This window comes from Corvus hawaiiensis, chromosome 23 (assembly GCF_020740725.1).
Source record: "Corvus hawaiiensis isolate bCorHaw1 chromosome 23, bCorHaw1.pri.cur, whole genome shotgun sequence".
NCBI classification, from domain to species: domain Eukaryota; kingdom Metazoa; phylum Chordata; class Aves; order Passeriformes; family Corvidae; genus Corvus; species Corvus hawaiiensis.
This window is the reverse complement of record NC_063235.1, coordinates 7546485-7561730: the sequence shown is the minus strand read 5'-3', so window position 1 is coordinate 7561730 and position 15246 is coordinate 7546485. Positions and strand designations below refer to the sequence as shown.

Genomic DNA, 15246 nt, shown 5'->3' with positions numbered 1-15246 from the left:
CTCGCAGGGCGGGAGACCATAGAGGCGAAAGGCAACACCAAAGCGGAGCTCTCCGGGGGAGGTGCGGAAGTGACAGAGACCCCTTTCCTCCAATGCCGTTTGGAAGAATATCAAGCTCTGTCTTTCATAGACAAAAAACCACAATAATTTAAGATGTCGGAATTGTGATCGGTGGCGCGGTTCTCCCCTCTGCCCCCGTAATCTGTCCCCAGACTGGCCAGGGTTCCCCCCGTCTATCTCCCCTCATGGTACACTCCTCGCTGTTTACTCTCTTTGCGCGGCCGGCTTGGGTGCGGTTCTTCCGCTGCGCCAGGTTCGTACGAAAGCGGCGTAGGCCGGCTTTGATGGACAGAGAGCCGCAGCCAATAGCGCGGCAGCATCTCCGGGCGGGCCGCCAATGGCGCGGCGGCGGGGGGGAGGCGGGGCGAGGGCCCGTCGGGGCAGGGAGGGGGAGTCGTGGAATGGCGGACGGGCGGGCCGGCCCGCCCTGGTGATAGTGAGCCCAGGGGCCCGGAGGGGACAGCCGCGGACAGGGTGAGTGCGAGAGGGGCGAGCGGGCCTCCCCAGCCCCCCCGGGCCGTCTCGTCCTGGGGGAAAGAGGCGGAGGCGCTGGAGTGGGCCGCAAGGCCCTTGCCAAATAGTGAGCTGTTAGGTTGAGGCGGGCGGTGTTTCCTGCCACATAGTGAGACACAGCTCCTGCGGTCCTGGGAGGGGGTTTTGGGGGGTCTGTCCCAGTCTGGGACTCCATCCCCGGGCTGACACTTCCGCATCCCTTCCCGGGGGCCGCGGTTTGGTGCGGGGTGTGTGCCTGGGCCGGGCTGGCCTGTGGGGAATTGGGGCGGGCTGCCCGGGGGTGCTCAGAGCCCCGTGCTGGGTGAAGGAAATGTCGCCTGCGGGGCTCTCCCGAGGCCTGGCCGGTGTGTGCTCTGCTGGGGTTGTCACAGAGGTCTGGCATAGCGGGGAACGCTTGGGCACTCAGGAGACAAGGGGGTGCTGCTTGGTCCCTTTTAGGGGGGAGCAGTGGGGCTCTGCTGGGCGAGCAGAGGGGGTCCCTCCCTTTCCCGGCATTTGCTGCCTGAGTTTGACATTGGGACTTGTGAAAACGTGTCTGTGTCCGTATCCAAAGTGTGTCCGGGTGGGAGCTGGGGGCCCTTATTGAAGGAAACTTCTCCCTCCTGCCTGTCTTCTAGCCCCACTCCTGGGTGCACCCCTCGATCTGTCTGGGAACACTTTTAAGTTGTGTGTGTCACCCCCTTGGCTATGAACCATCCACAGCACATAAAATCTAAAACTACTTGGTGTGACCCCCTGTGGGTGCTGTAGCGTGCTTTGGGATTTTTTTTTTTCCCCTGAGAAAAGGCTTGGGATACGGTCGGATAGTTTGGTTTAGTGCACTGACCTCCTGGTGGCCTCAGACCATATTTCTTCTAGACAAGAAATAAGCTATTAGGGAATGTCCTTGTGGTTGTACCTCACCAGCATTTAGGTTAGTGTTGGGGTTACTTTGAGAGACATGTAGTCTGGAGAAAGGTAAGGAATGCAGCTTCTCCCTGTTAGCTGTCACTTGACCTCAAGGACGTCCCTGTGGTAGGATTTTTTATTTCCCTGACAGAGTTTCACATTTGGCATTGCTGTTTTGCTTTCTTCAGTAGCAACAACAGAATTGGGCACCTCTCCATGGGTCAGAGCACTGGTGGGGCTAAGGGATGTGCTAATGCTGGAAATTCAGCACTAGGAAACACTGAAAGTCTTAAATCTTTCAGCACTGCAGATGCTGGTGGACATGAAATTCTGTTAATAATGATTAAAAAAATCTTCTGTTAAATACATCAGCTGCAGGCAGAGTCATAATTGATGGAGCCCTCTGTAACCCTCACACTTTTGTGTCTTTCCTGAAGACTCGTGAGAGGGAGAAGTTGAAATGAAAAGATGTTGGAAGCCAAATGAGGCATAGAGATGTGCTTCCCTGAGACAAAACTGATGCAAAAATGTTGCTTTTATAGAATCATGGAATGGTTTGGATTGGAAGGGACCTTAAAGACTATCTCATTCCACCCCTGCCATGGGCAGAGGCACTTTCCACAGACCTGGGAAGTCCCACTTTATGGGAAGTACCGAGTCTTGCACACTCAGTCACATGAGGAAGGGCAGTAGTTATGTTTTCCACCCATTTTCAACATCTGCAGAATCAGTTGCTGCTAAACACTGCAGGAATTCAAAAGGCTGCGTTGCGACACTTTTCGTTCCGATTTGTCCCTTACTGACCTTGAGTGGGTTTTGCCATAGAAACCGACTCGTAGTTTCATCCCAGACTGAGTTAAAAACAAACCAGAGCCAATATCTCCCCGCGAGAGCACAGCCAGCACGTCCAGGGAGTGACTCTCGCATCCAGAGCCAGGCAGGAGCGCTGTCCCAGCAGTGGGGCAGAGCACACCAGGCGCAAAGTTCTGTGCACTTTGGGGGTTTTATTTCTTTTTAAGGAATGTGCTTCAAAACATGAAGTTTGAGTGACAGAGCGTGACCTGAGCTTGCGAGAGCCGCCTGACACTGATCCTGGCTCAAGCTGCAGTTGTCACTGTTATTCCTGGGTGTGTTGCTGATGGTGGAATCAGACTTTCTGGGATTTACCGTCCAAAGCCTTGATTTCTGCATGATTTAAAGCCTGAAGCTTTAAAGCAGCTCCCTTGTAGCCCACCTGAGATGAGGTGAAGCTTTCTAAGTGTGGATTGTAAGAGGATAAACCTCCAGGGGTGAACTCTGTAAACTTTTCCCTAAACTATTTTCCATTGGTTTTAAAAAGAACAGTGATATTTTTTTGTCTTGTCTGGTAATGAGATCAAAAAGTAAATGTCCCAAATTCCATTATTTTAATTTAAAGAAATAAAACCTTTCTGATGGCTCATGCCGGTATAAAACTGGTTTCCCTATGACTAATGTGACACACCACACAGAAATGGTGTATTTTTGTGAGTTACAACTCAGAAGGTATTTGCAGACAGTGATTCATGACAAGGAATACAACCCTTCTGATCAGTCCCAACCCAGTTTCTCAGCGTGCTTTGAATATATCTCATTCTTCAGGGCTGGTCTAGGAAAAGTTGATTTCATTCACCAAGGTTAGATAATCGCGGCATGTGGGTGGAGGGGTTAAAACTTCAGTGATTGCCTCATGTGCATAAAGTTACAGCAACAAATCCCTCTCCTGGGTTTATTTTTTTATATTTTTGTGGTGATAGAAGAACAAAGGTTAGTAGGATTAATGTTTTTTAAAAAATCAGGTTTTCTTTGACAGATTGTAATACAGAAGATTTCAGCAAGTGTTAAGACTTGGCTTTAATCCTTCTAGATAGTTTCTCTCTGTGGGTTTTCTGGACTCAAAATATTTAATAACTTTAAATGCAAGGTTTGGGGTTTGCCTCTGCTTGGTTTGGTGATAATACTGAGCCCTTGGTCATTCAGCTGAGCAAAATACGTTGCTCGTGAGTCAGTCACAAACCAGGAAAGGGATTGAATAGCGATTGTGTTTGCATGTGCTGTGGATAAAGTTCCTGCTGTCCTCGTACAGAATGGGACACCAGGAAAAAACACTGCCAAAAGCTCCTTCTGAGGGTTCCAACAGCCGCAACGGGCCCTGTCTGGTGGCTCAGCTCTGCCCTTGCTCCTTTGTACAGTTTCTACAGCAAATGCACAGGAAACAACCCAAAACTGACTCACCGTGAAAACTCAGGAAGGCAAAATGCAGCTATTTTCCCAGACTGTCTTCTGGTGTGTTACTGTTTTCAACAACACTCTGGCTGAAATGGGATCTGTAGTAAGAAATTTGTGTATTTGAGTGTTTATTCTCACTGTGCAAGGATAAATATTTGTGAGATCAGGGCCTTAGTTACCGCAGATTAACATTTATTTAAATACTTTAGGTATTTATAAACACAGGATTAAAAAAAGGCGTGTGGCAATGGCTTCTGGGTAATAAGCAAATGACTGCTCAGAACAGAACCACCCTGGTGGCATTTACTTCCTTTTGTATTTTTGCAACTCTATGTAATAAAACGACGTGTTGGTTCTTTTTTGAGGAGGGGAGGCAGATCAAGCTTGACTGTGAAGGGAGTGCTTGGTAGAAGGTGGTCAGATTCAGGCCTAATTCTCATTTATATGGCATTTCTTTTTCCATCTGAAGGTTTGCAGGATATTTTTTTCCCTGCCTGGAGGGCAGTAGGAGGGGAGGTCCCTTCCCAGAGGAACTTAAATGTGGACTTCCACGTTATTTTCTCGAGCAAGCAGCGTGAGCTGTTAATCACATTCTCTCCATCCCAGCTCCTTCCCCACAGTAATGGGCCTAGGAAATAGTTTGTCTAGATCCTGCCCTAATTCCTGAAATTGCGGGAAAGCTCTCTGGTGTTAGGTTGCTACTGGAGAAGTGGTGGAGCTCAGATATCTCAAGTATGCATCTGCCAGGGGCTTTGATGAAGGAATTTAAAGCACCAGGAAGCTCCATGGGTCTCTCACAAATGGGTCAGTGGTGACCTGCTCTGTTCCTTCAGTGCCTTCTGTGTCGACTCCTCTTCCACTGCAGTATCCCAGACTCTTTTTGGGGAGAAGTGGTGCTTTAAGGGATGCTGTGGTGCTGACAGAGGAAGGTGGGAGATGCCTGTGAGGCAGCAGCAGTTGGCATAGGTTCTTGAGGACTGGAAGTTCTGCCCAGGAGGCTGTTGCTGTGTCACTGCTTCAGGTGAGCTGTTCCCAGGTCACTGGTGACTTGTTTGTGAGGTTTGGGTTCTCCTGCATTACTGTTGGAAGCAGTGCACAGTCCAGAATGGGTCAGACACAGAGCTGGCCACTAAAACTGGTTTGTTCTCACTGCTGCTGTAAATCAAACCTAAACCATGAGTTATTAGTTTGGTTTATACTGAAAATGCTCCATAAGAACTGAGCGCTTCTCTTGTGTTTGATCATAGAACCCAGAACAGTTTGGTTGGAAGGGACCTTAAAGCTGATCTCGTTCCACCCCTGTGCCAGTGGCAGGGACAGCTTCCGTAGACCAGGTTGCTCCAAGTCCCATCCAACCTGGCCTTGAAGATGCAAGCCTTCTGCTCAGAAGGGGCTTGTTTTATATGAAGGGTGATGAATTTATTTGAACAACTCCTTTGTGAAGCAAAGCCACACACAGATTTGAGATTAAAATCCCCTAATTTTGAAGTGAATGGCATAAAAGGAAGCGTCTTTTCACCTAACATGATAAATACGGGATTTGCTGCCCCAGGATCTCATGGATGCATTGTTCAGATGAGTTCAGGAACTGATCAGATTGGTTTATGGAAGAGCAATCCATGAAGGACGGTTAAATGATAGTGTTTGTTTCCACATGGTCTTAGGGTGCAATGGGGTGCTGCAGCATGGAAAAGCAGGGAGAGCTCTTGCTCTGTGCTTGCGTTGTTCCCATGCTCTTCTCTTGCTGCATCTGGTACCTGGCCGTGATGGAGAGAGTACCTGGGGTATCTGGAGGCTGGATGATCCAGTGCGGCTGTCTCTCTAAGTCCTGCGATTTGTCTTCTTTATTCACTGATGTTCCCAATGATGTTCCAGAGCGACCTGCCTCTTCCAAGCCTCCATTTCTCCCCGCTCATCAAACTGGGCTAATGACTCTGACCTTTTGTTTGTAAAGCAAAAGGAAAAGGATCAACAAAATACTGGAGCTTATTTACTATCATTACTGAAATGATGAGCAGTGCCACTTTGCAGCACTTCAAAGAGTCTGTGCTCGTAAGATGCTGGAAATCCCTTGAGAGAGAAAATGTTTCAGATGGAAAAAGAGGAGGGGGAGTATTCTTCACATTCTCCTCTCCTAAGTGTACTCTCCTGCAAGGCATGGAGGCACTATCCCCCTCCAGCCCTCTCCTCTCCCAGCTGGGCACTTTAAAATACTGCTGACAAAATTTGCTGGTTTCGGTAAACGCCAGACTTGCTGGTGTCACTGCTCCAAGTTCTGCATAAATTGTTCCCATGCTGTGGAGTTGTGCAAAGTACTCTTGTTGACCTATTGTATTACCACTAATAAGATTGAATGTGGTTTTAATTTCTCATTTCCTCTTTCTCTGGATGCCCTTTTCTTACTACTTAGAGTCTTACTTCAGGTCTCTCTATAGCAAAAGTCTCTTTCTGTCGCTCAAAGAATGAACGATGCTTTGCTTTCAGAGCGCTCCGCACTGGAGGGCTTTAAGTGGCATTCAGAGGAGGCTATCAGCCTCAATATCTGATGTATTGGTGTGGCTGCAGTTCATGCATGGAGTGCAAAAAATGGGATTTAATTGGGAGGGAGGGGGAATAGTGGCCTTGGCTGAATGGATGGGTGAAAGTTCCCCGACCACCCCTTAGCCCAGCAAATAGTTGGTTGAGTGCTTGCCAGAGCGGAAGCAAGTTCCCTTTCAGGCACCCTGCCTTTGTCACCGTAAGAAAAAGCACGCACGCACTCGTATGGGTTTGGCCTTGCAGCTGCAAAAAAACCCAACCAGGCGAGAGAGAACCATGCACACACCCAGATCCTGTTCTTTCAATACCAGCAGCTGCGGAGCCGGTGCTTTGCTGGAGGAAAGCATAGAGCTATAAACACAGCTTGTGGAAAACCTTTACCTTCTGTCTAGGGCAGCATGAAATCACTGGCCGCTTCCCTTCTGCAAGCTAAATTAAAAACGGCTGTAATTAACTTACACAAAATAGCCTTTTGGTTGCTATTGAGAATTCAATATTGTATCAAGGAGGTTACATCTAGGGGCTGGCTTCACATGAGAGGTTTCCATAAAGCAGCTTATTGTAGACCTTGTGGTAAGCTTGGCTAGAAAGGTCTGCATCCTTAGCATCCCTGATACGGTCTAATCTCTCTTTTCCCAAAAAGATCAGTTCAATAAAGTGATGATTCCCCCTCTACGCTGGTACCTGGTGTACTGCAGCCAGCTATGGGCCCCCAGCACAAGAAGGATATGGAGCTGCTGGAGCAAGTCCAGAGGAGACCATGGAGATGCTCTGAGGGCTGGAGCCCCTCTGCTCTGGGGACAGGCTGGGAGAACTGAGGATGTTCACCTGGACAAGAGAAGGCTTCAGGGAGACCTCAGAGCCCCTTCCAGTGCCTAAAGGGGCTCCAAGAAAACTGGAGAGGGACTTCAGACAAGGGCCTGGAGAACAGTACAACAGGGAATGGCTTCAAACTGAAAGAGCAGGTTTAGGTTAGATTTTGGGAAGAAATCCTTCGCTGTGAGGGTGGTGATGCCTTGGCACAGGCTGCCCAGAGCAGTTGTGGCTGCCCCTTCTCTGAAAGTGTCCAAGGCCAGGTTGGACGGGGTTTGGAGCAGCCTGGGATGGTGGAAGGTGTCCCTGCCCATGGCAGGGGGTGGGATGAGTTAGTCTTTAAGACCCTTTTCAAGCCCAACCATTCTGGGGTTTTATGGTTTCAAACACCCTGAAATAGTTTTGGATGGTCCAGAGCCTGGAGTTTGCACTGGAGATTACATAAGGTGAGATCACTGCTGGGCTCAGAACATGCAAAATGGAAACAACTGCAGTTTAAACTGAATATTTTTCTGCCTGTCCCAAGGAGATTTCACAGGCATCTGTCACCACAGCCAAGCTGAAACCTGACCCTGCTCTGTCAGACCAGGGGGGCTGATTGAAACAGTGGGGCCTTGCTGGAGTCTGCTGGAAGGTTGTTCTGCTGGCGGCAGGGATGGAGAAAGTGAGTCCAGGGATTGTCATGCTGTTGAGCAAAACCAGAGGACTGCTCCTCGCAGCTTCCTGCAGCTCTGCCTGCAAATCCCAAATGGCAGCCTGGGATCCTGTGCCGTGCCTGTGCATTGCACAGATGGCTTGTGCACACCCAGACCCTGCGTTCAGCATTTCTGTGGGGTCACCTCACTGGACACTGCCACAGAAGAGCTGGGTAATCCCAGATTTGGAGCAGGCCCCTTCTCCTCCAGCCCTGGTTCCTCTTCCCATCCTTGAACAGGACAAACCATAGGTGTAGGGAAGGAGAACTACCTGGAAAATCCCAGATATGTGGTGGCTTTTGGTACTGGTGTGGTGGGATCCTGCCTGTTCTCCCGAGTTCACAGTAGTGCCCATCTTGCTGGGCTCCTGAGATCCCAAAAGCATAATCAGGCTCTTCACGTGGCATTGTGTTTATATATTTATTTTTTCCCTCCACAATGGAAAGCCTGTGTATTATTTTGACTTTATTAAGATGCTGTTTATAAACCATTTTGATTTAGATGCTCAAGGCCGTTCTCTAGGTTTCTTGTGACAGAAATCCCAGCAGATATAACGCTTCTGGAAAACATCAGGGAGTCAGTCTTTTTTTTTTTCCTCTCTCCCCTCATGTCAAAGGTTGACTTAAAATATTAATGCTGCGAAGATTCATTTAAGATATTAAAACTGTTCAGGCAAGAATACATGTACATATTGTAATTACTTCCTTTTTCTTACAATTAAAGTAATTGGATTATATTTAATGAGCTATTTACATTTAATAATTAAGAAAAGACTTATCTTTCCAGTATTCCCCAAGTGCAGCAGAAGGGTGGGGGCACTCAGAGCTGTGATATAATTATCTAGGCGTGAGTTGAAACTGAAAGAGCAGTTGAGCTCTATAGAAAACACTTGGAACTGGTTTGTTCCTACTCTTTCATTAATCAAAATAGTTTAGTGTGTGGCAAAGAAGGGAAGGCTGAGCTTAGCTGCAAATGAGACAGAGTTTATCTGCTGAAAAGGAAGGTTAAAATATGCTCGAACTTAACGAATAAGTCATTTAGGGGGAAAAAAGCACACCCTCTCTTTCCATATTAATTACCGAGCGCTGCCCAGGAATGAGAATGTGCTGCTGTATTGTGAGTTGGGCTTTGTTAGTGCGACAGGCACAAGCCTTTCCTCTGGCTGGGGAGGCTGGTGGGAAGCAGAGGAAGCAAAGCCGCTGTGCTCATTAGCGGGAATTCAGGCCGGGATTGAGGGAGGCAGCGCCGTTCGGTTCAGCAGCCGGGCTGGGCTTCTGCTCAGGCATTCCCGCAGCCAGGGGCTCCTGCAGGACCTCCACGGGGAGCTGTGGGAAGGGCACTGCTTGCCTTCCCACCTACCCTGTGTCTCTTCTAGTCAAGACCCTTTGAAGTGAATTCTGCGCTGTTACAGGCTTTGAGGCTTGGAAAATTCTGCCCCTCTGTCGCGCCCTGGTGACCTGCAGTGCTGCCTCCAGCTATGGGGTGCTCAGCACAGGAAGGACGTGGACCTGTTGAAGCAAGTCCAGAGATGCTCTGAGGGCTGGAGCCCCTCTGCTCTGGGGACAGGCTGGGAGAGCTGGGGATGTCCAGCCTGGAGAAGGCCCCAGGGAGACCTTAGGCACTCCAGTGCCTAAAGGGGCTCCAAGAGAGCTGAAGAGGGACTTTGGGCCAGAGGGAATGGCTTCCCACTGTCAGAGGACAGGGATAGATGGGATATTGGGAAGGAATTCTTCCCTGTGAGGGTGGGGAGGCTCTGGCACAGGATGCCCAGAGCAGCTGTGGCTGCCCCATCCCTGGCAGTGTCCAAGGTCAGGTTGGGCAGGGCTTGGAGCAACCTGGGATGGTGGAAGGTGTCCCTGCCATGGCAGGGGGTGGAACGAGATGGTTTTTAAGGCCCTTTCCAGCCCAAACCGTTCTAGGATTGTGGGATGCTAGGACTGAAACCTGCCCAGACCTCTCCCCACATACTCCTGAAATGTTTTGGAATCTGCTGTGAGTTTTCAATACGCAAGGACACCAAAGCTACCTGTTGATTGACGGTCGTGATGCCACTCTGTGTTGTCACTGACCTTGTATCCTCGCCCAAATTATTCACAGGTTTAGTAGATAGCATTCTGCTCCCTTTGCTGCTCCTGTTTCCTAGGAAGCAACAAAGCCAGAGCTCTTGTGGCGCTGAAGGAGCCCTGCCTCTCTCTCCTGATGTATACCCTCACAGCAAAGACCTTGAAATCTTTCTGTTCTAGAGCTTTAATTCCTGTTTAATCAATAGTTCTGTATTCTGAGAATCAAATCCCTGTGACAGCTCTCTTTAATTGAGCTAAACTGCCTTTCTCTGGTCACATCTCTTCTAGAGTTTTATTTAAATGCATTTGTTCTGCCTGTGTCCTAGTCAGGTATTGATAGGAATACCAGGTGACCCTCTTTGTTTAACTTGTTTTTCAGCTAAATGAATGGAAACATTAATTAGTGCAATGGTTTGTTTTTTAGGAATTAAAAAAATAAAAGTCTAGGTCAACCTGCTGTCTCTATTAGCACTCCAGCAGAAGCCAGGAGGATCTGTATGTTCCCCATTAGTGATACCCCCATCCTTCCACCCCCAGCCTGATTTCTGACGACAGCTCTGATCGAGTCCCTCTCCAGGAGAGCAGCCTGGTATTTATTCCAGCAAGATCATCTTCAGCAAAGCTGATAACAAAAAGTTTAAAAGGAAGAGCCAAATTTTCAGTCACACCTGTGCAATCCCCTTGAGGGCAGTAAATGATGATGATAATGCATGAGCCAGACAAAAAAAAACGCACAGAAAATGGCTTTCTGAGCCTCTTTTGCATTTTTCAGAGCCAGCAGACTGGAGGGCGGGGGGGGGGGGGAAGGCAGGGGAGAAAAAAAAAGGAGTATTTTTACTGTGGGATTGGAGCAGGCTGGATGCTTGTTGTCTCAAGGACTCCACACTGTACAGTCCTCGTTATGCTGCAGGACCAGGGCTGACATTGCCAGTGTCAGAACATCGCTGTGGAAAAGGGCAGTGCTGCTCTTACCCCACATTATTGCCCAAACAGCCTCTTTCGTAACGCTGGCGGGTCGGGCCTGCAAAGTTCTCCGCTTGGTGATTGAAGTGCGTTATTAATGCACAGAGGGCTTGTGGATGTGGGTTTTTGTAATCGGCTGAGCGCGTTCTCCCAAAGGTCCTGGATTTTCAGTAGACCCTGGTTCAGGAGAGCTTTTGTGTGATGGTGGGTGAAAACACAGCCTGTGCTTCCCATCCCACCGGCTGCTGAGAGATGGTGGGCAATGTTTTCCCCTGCGCCCAGGGGGCTTTTACCCGTCCGTCTCCCCTGTGGTTTTTTGGGAGAATAGACCACTGTGAAAGGAAGCAGCCCTGCAGCTGCCCTTCACTGGTGACTCCTGCTCAGCTGCTGGCAGGCTGGGCTGGTAATGACAGATGAGCCTGTGACGCGTTTTTGGGAATGAATACTTGTTACAGCTGGCGGGATGGAGTAGTTTGTGGCATCACATGGCAGTTTTCTCTATAATTTCGCTCCCTATTGCTCGGATGCAGCACTGATTGCTGGGTCTCTCTCTGAGCGTGGAACTGGAGCATTTCTGATTGCCGCATCCCACTTCTCTGTGGCTGCATTGTGAGCTTGGATATAGCCCTGAGCACTCAGCAGAGCCTTATGCTGATTTTTTTTTTTTCCCCTCAGTTCTCCCTCTGTGTGTGTGTGTGGCTGCTGCTTCCCTTTCTGCAAGTCTTTTGGGGTTACATAAAAGCCAGTCTCTTTCTGGCCATTACAGCTACATGGGGGAGTAGTTACTGCTGAGAGAAGCTTGAAATTTGAAGCAGAGTTGTCACAGACATTAGAAAGAACAGTCGGTCTGCGTTGGCAAGCGACTGAGTTAAGTCTTATTTCATACTGATGGGAATTTCAGATCTGATTATCTCCTTTCCCCCTCATTCCCAAACCTGCTGGTGTGTCTAATCCCCCGATAGGCACTCCTAGAGACGGCTCTCCAAAGCGCTTAGCTGAAGGCTTGGTCTCCTTGACTGTGTCCGGGCAGAGGATTTTGTAAGCCCTGCCGAGGGCAGGGTGGTTGGTAACCCTGACGTACTTGGAAATCAAGCCTAAATTCCCTTCCCTTCCCCAAAAAAAGCGCTCTGCCCTTCTTAGGTGCTTTGTGCTACACCAGACACTGTGACAGATGATCTCACTGCTGGGGTCCAGATTTATTTGCAGATGGTCCCTGATCTAAGAGGTTGTGTGTCACATTGAGCAGGGAATTACCCAGGTGACTCCCAGTAACGCTATGCTAACTGGTCAAATACCAGTGAGGAGAACCTTGCCAGATCTCTCCCTCCAACTCACCTGTTATTTACAGCTCTTTGTGTGCGTTGCATCCGCAGGGCTCGCCTTGGAGTCCTGCCTGCCTTCTCTGCACCACCACGGTGACTGTGCTATCTGCCTGCTCTACAAAAAAAATCCCAAAAAACAGGTCTGGTTCCTCTCTTGCTGTGCAGTGCTGTTTTCTGCTCTGCTCCAAACCGCTTGTTAAGGAGTATTTGCTCCGAGTTGCTGTTTTCAGTCGACAGAACTCGCCTTGGAAAGCAAATACTCAATCCTAAAGCATCCCTGTATTGCTTCTCAATAGTTGTAATCAAAGTCTGTCTCCTTTATTGTTCCTAACAATTGTTCAATTTTACTGTGCCAGCCCTATTTATTAAAAATAGTCAATAAGACGCAGCTTTGTGCAGGGGGTTTATGGACTGGCAGTTCTTGTTTGAAACAAACCAATTGCACTTGATTCTAATCCAGAACTGGGATTCCTGAGTGATCTGCTGCAGCAGAGCTCATGGGGAGAGCAGTCGATGGCTTGGTGAGAAGAAATCTTGGAGCAGCACGCTTATCTTGGATTTACCTTGGCTTTGCTTAAAGTGCTGGATTCGGAAAGGCAAGAATTGCAAGTCACACGTTTTTCCCCCTTTTTGAGCCTGTGTTGGGCCACGCTTGTTCCCCAGTGCCCAAGAGTATTTACAGAACTAATTGCCAAAGTCAGAATCCTCTTAAAAACTGGTGAGCAGGACGTTCAAGGTGAGAGCTTATTGTGGCAGGAGCAGGGTGTTGGATCAGCAGCCATGGGAAGAAGCTCTACGCATGGATCCTGCTTTCTTGGAAAAACATGAGGTGTCCAAGACCAAGATCTGCGAAGTGAGAAAGGATGAGAGTTGTTGGGAAGGATGATGGGGAGCAAAAACCTGGTGAATCCTGGAAACAAGGTGCCAGTTGTGGCTGGAAGATCAGTAGGAATGTAGGAGCAGTGAGTTCAGCTTCCAGGGCTTTTTTGTGCTCAGCAAACTTTTTTCTGGGCTGGAGCAGGCCAGGGCTCGGCAGCGCCTGCGTAAGCATTTTGGGAGAGGGAAATTATGAGGAATCCTGGCAATGCCCAGCTGGAGGTGGGGCAGCAAGGGGAAAGGAGCTGCAGGGTGAAGCTGGGCTTTTCAGATGGTTTGGCTTTTAGTCACTGCCGTCACAACAAGGCTTGGAGCTTTCTGTGATTCAAGTCATGACTTGGAGGCTTCAGAGAAAGTGCTTGGGAGCAGGTAGGAAGGGTCTGGTTCAAGTGGGAGAGGAAAATCATTTGTTTCCTTGTTTTTACGAAGGTGTGAAGCACAGTGGTTGGGAGGATGAGCCTTTTGAATGTGGATTGATGCAGCAGGGTTTGTGGATTTTCCTTATGGCTCTCCCAGCCAGCAGAGATCACTGAACTTCTTTCCTTGCACTGTGTTTCAATTTGATGCCTTTCTTTGTTTTCCATATTCATTAGAAATCTGTTGCAGAGTTTTCTGTTTCTAGAGGCAGTTTCCTTTTACTTCTAACATACTTGATCTCCTCTCCTGTTACACAGGAATCAGGGCAGGTCCTCTGTGCCCATGTCATTCTTGCAGCTTCTTTAAAAACAGTGTTTGCACCCCAAAACTCTACTTCTGAAACAAATCTAATCTCCAGCATTCATAAGCAAATGGAAACGCTTATCTTTGCCCCAAAGATAAGGATTTTCGGCCTTGCAATTCATTTAAGTTGCATCTGAATGGTAGGATTTAGTTATAATATATGGTCTGCAGTCATTGTGTGACAGTGACTAATGCCTGATGACCAGGCTGGCCAGCCGGGGTGGAATTCTGCTGTGCTGTCATGCCCTGAGCACAGAAAGTGAAGCGGTTCTGGATGGCCCGTGCTTGGCACTGTGCTGTCATTCGGCTCCTTAATGACTCTCTTAAAGAATAACAGCACGAGCCTCCCAGAAAGCTTTTTCAGCTCTGTCCCTTCTTTCATTTACTGTGTCCCCTCCCTGCCCCCAGCTCATGCCTTGCGCTGCCTCCAGTGTTTTGCTTCCTCTTCCTCCTTCACCCTTTGCTCTCATACCTTGTCCTTTCTCCACACCTGGTTTTCTGCCCTACCTGACTCCTGCTTTTGAAATACACCACTTATTTTCCAATCCACACAATTAATCTTTGTCCCACCTACTCACGAGGCAAGAAGGTTTTACAGGAGCCCATTAGCTGTTACCTCTATCCCTACCCTCCAAACACTCCAGGAAGAAGCAAGGTCTAACAGTGTTCTTGTGGGGCCATCACCTGCTCTTTTTGCAGGTCCTAGATTTCCTTCATAAAATCTTGAAGCTCCTCGTCCTTCTGCTCGGAAGAGAGGAATTTTTGCTTTAAAATGCCTCTTACCCAAAAGCTGCTGGGAGAGCAGGGTGGTTGTCCACAGCCCGTCCTGCCCTGATCATCTCTGATGCTCCACAGGGTTAATTTAATCTCTTAGTTTGCTGGATCCTGGCTGGGTTTAGGGGCAGCAGAGCTGTCCCCGTGGCCTTGGGAAGCGCTGCTGTGGAGGTCATGAGGGCAAAACTCGTGTCTACAGTGTAGTGTGGCTGGGAGGGCGGGGGTGGCTGATGAGCTGGGCTATAAAGGGTGTCTTTTTCTTAGCCTTTATCTCTGCTGTCTTGCACCAGTGCAAATTTGTGCTGTACATGTGCTCTACCTTAGTTTTTCTTTTAAAAAATGCAGTTCTCACCACTACTCTTTGCTTTTACTTTCAAAACATGCTTTGAAGGCAGACACTTTTGGGGTGACTGTATACAGGCACGTATCCAGAGCCTTTTTTGTTGGTATTTGAGCTACTACTCCCGTTTTCTGTCCTGTTTTCCCCATCCTTGCAGAGATCAGTGCTACCTGCATTTATCCAACCACGCTACCAATCATCTTGGGGGGTTTTTTTGTCTCCTTTTATACAGTACACTCACATCTCATCCCCCACTTCCAGGCTTATTTTTCCTCTTGCTGTTTTCCTTCTGTCTGTCCTCCACCTTGGAAGGTTTCCAGCCAGGCTGTCCACTCCAGCTCTGCAGATCCCACCGCATGTGCTCCCTGGCCGAGCCCTGGGGAAGCACAGGGGAGAAGCTGGATGCAGGCAGCCTGCAAATGCTGCCTTGTTTA

General features: G+C 48.7%; 1 protein-coding gene across 3 annotated transcripts in view; it reads left to right on the top strand.

The window, feature by feature from the left end:
* The first annotated feature begins 439 nt into the window (after positions 1-439).
* The window catches only part of WASF2 (WASP family member 2), a 32224-nt gene continuing 17417 nt past the window's right edge, over positions 440-15246 (top strand). For all 3 annotated transcript variants that reach the window (XM_048327101.1, XM_048327102.1, XM_048327100.1), the window contains exon 1: positions 440-534. The gene's annotated coding sequence lies outside the window, so the exon portion shown is untranslated. The remainder of the gene's footprint in view (positions 535-15246) is intronic.